General features: G+C 38.5%; 1 long non-coding RNA gene across 1 annotated transcript; it reads left to right on the top strand.

The window, feature by feature from the left end:
* Positions 1 to 397: 397 nt before the first annotated feature.
* Positions 398 to 2,535, top strand: LOC112847574 (uncharacterized). Its single transcript, XR_003221191.1, has 2 exons — positions 398 to 475; positions 2,383 to 2,535. It is a non-coding gene; the product is annotated as an uncharacterized LOC112847574 (long non-coding RNA).
* The last annotated feature ends 226 nt before the right edge of the window (positions 2,536 to 2,761 follow it).

The following is a 2,761-nucleotide window of genomic DNA, read 5'->3' as shown; positions in this document are numbered from 1 at the left end:
CAGCACCAGCCAGGTTGTCCTTGGAAACGGAGAATAGGCCCACCTCCTTATGTCCTCCAGACAGCAAGGTAAATTCAAATAAGTATTCCTCCATTAAGGATTTTTAGTGGACAGTTACATTGCCATTAAATGTTAAAGACATATGGTTACATGTTGGCATTATGCAAACCGCAAGAATTTTGTTGTATCGCTTTTGTTAGTTTTCTTTAGTTTCTAAAGTTACACACACTTTCAAATTTCTTAGTACTTATGCAAACAGCTGGGATTTTTTTTTTTTATTGCTTTGTAAGTTTAGTAACCACTACTGTTTCATGTTTTCTTTAAAGTGTTACACTCTATTTCAAATTTGTTAGTAGGTTTTCTAATTTTGATTAACTGTATTAATCATTATCAGATTTCAGACACTCGTCCACCAGCAAAACGAGTCTGGGCAACTGATGATTTCCACACGGCATCAAATTCTCCACCTAAAAAGGTATGCCCACAAATGTCTATAACCAATTAGTATACATGTGATGTTTGCTGTATAATAACCGGGGTTGATATTTAGTCTTTCACCTTAAGTATGCTTGCTAACTCGTACTAAATATACTAAAATGTTAGACTAAACATGTACATTTGTCAATTTCTTTCTTCAGATTCCTAAAATGCAGAAATCTCAACAGCTATTTCTGTCTGTCTATTTATCTATTTCTATATATATTGTTCAGAAAAAACTTTTATACCATTTTATACTTAAAGCTTAAGATAAATTGACATCCACAGTGAAAAGCAGTGCAAATAAATACAAACATGGCTTTGTGACACTCATCTTTTATCAAGATGGATGTCAATGTATTCTGTTTCTATTACATTTAACCTGTAACTGAATTTTGTGTAATTGCTTTACAAAACGTAACACAACTATGAAACATGTGTTTTTATGTCACATGTACAGAACCATCTGGTTTAATCTGAAATCAGTGAATGAATTAGGTCTGATTTAAGAGCATCTGAGATCCTCTTACAAATAATACGTAAACATGATTTCCTTTCATATGTTTGTATTTAGGCTCCAATTTAGTTGATGTTTGAAGGCCCGCAGAAACCTAAAATAAAAGCTGTGTCCCAAAACGTCGGCTGCATCCTCCGGAGGCCGCATTTGAAGGCTGATTACATCACAGCCAGGCGACAAAGGCTGTCCCAATTCGTCGACCCCTTCAAATGCGGCCGACAAATGCGTCCTTCATTTCCCCGAATTTGAAGGATGGGTCGGGTGTGTCCTTTGTGGCCCACCATATCCCAGAATTCATAGCGCGGCCCAGTCAAATTTCAGCTGCAAACAATGGCGGCCGCTACTAAGTTTAAATTTGTCTTATTAATCTTTCTGGGTCACAAAACAAACTTTTAACATATTTTCAGGCGAGAAAGTAGCTGTGTAAATTACAAATATCTGCTTGGTTTATCAAGACATCGTATATGTGCAAAAGTGCACCTACGTTTTTGGAGACATCTGTTACCCAATAGTCACTCCAGCCGGCGAGAGCAGCAGACTCCCAACTTCATCGTTTTCAGACCCCCACTCTTTCGCTACCCAGGTTAAACATGATATATAAGTCACTCGAATAACTTATAATTTTAATTGTTTGCCTTTTTTCAGTGTTTCATTTGTTCTGAAGTAAATTAAATAAAACATTATTAATCCATTGGGTGGGTTCCTCCGGGATTTTCACACAGCTGAATAAACGTCAAACAGAAAACTGCTTAAACAGAAGTGTGAGACAGTCGAGAATTTTCGCCAGTGTCCTGTTATCTTTTAGATAGCGAGGAGCAGACAGCCGAGTTTATTAAACTCCACCGAGACAGTGGTGACGCAAATCTGCAGGCTAGACCGTCCCATTTCACAGCCTCGCACTTCCGGCCTTCTCGGTCTTTGAAGGACCCAGCCCACGTAGACCGCGAAGGCCGCGTCCTCCGAAGAATGCAGCCGACGTTTTAGGACACAGCTAATGTGTTATATGGAAAAAACAGCACTCAAGCAAATTACAAATATCTAAAATATTCGTCATTTTTACTTCCCACCTCTGCTCTCTCTCTCACTGTTCCTGTCACACTCTTTCTGCCTGCCTCTTTCTGGCTTATCTGATGCTGCGTATCTTTAGATTATGCTGTAATATGATTGAGGAGTGATATAATTTGGCTTAATTTGCCTGAACATTGCTTCATTGTTTTACCATAGTTAAAAATGTTTTTACTTTAAAGAAAATCTAAATTTATACAACCCTTGCCACTTAAATGTGTTCCATCATTGTACCAAGAGTTGCATATGTTTTTGCTCAACCTTGAAATGCATATCATTAAATACTAAACAATAACATGTCACCTTTACCATTCCTTGATCAGCCTTTCCACAACACAAATGAAGAACTACTGACAGAGGAGCTACAGAGCAATGCAGTTCAGCACTTCTGGTGTGTCAGTGCAACTCATTGTCAAAGTGATGAAAGGTACACAGAATTCTCTCGAAATCATCAGTGCACATGTAATGCCCTCACATTCCTGGCCTACCTTAATGAGGAACACCAGTTCAACACAGCCCGACTTGATAAGGTGCTTGAACAGGGAGATGCACTCTACTGTTGGATTAAAACAAATCTTCAGCAGGAGGGGCGTTATACACAATCATCTGACCATAGAGGAACTGCCCAAAAAAGTTCATGCTGACATAAATGTCTACAGTGTGAAAATGGACGACATAAGGTATGGATACCTGAAAGCAGCA

Source organism: Oreochromis niloticus, linkage group LG2 (assembly GCF_001858045.2).
Source record: "Oreochromis niloticus isolate F11D_XX linkage group LG2, O_niloticus_UMD_NMBU, whole genome shotgun sequence".
In the NCBI taxonomy this organism is placed as follows: domain Eukaryota; kingdom Metazoa; phylum Chordata; class Actinopteri; order Cichliformes; family Cichlidae; genus Oreochromis; species Oreochromis niloticus.
This window is presented reverse-complemented; position numbering and strand designations above follow the sequence as displayed.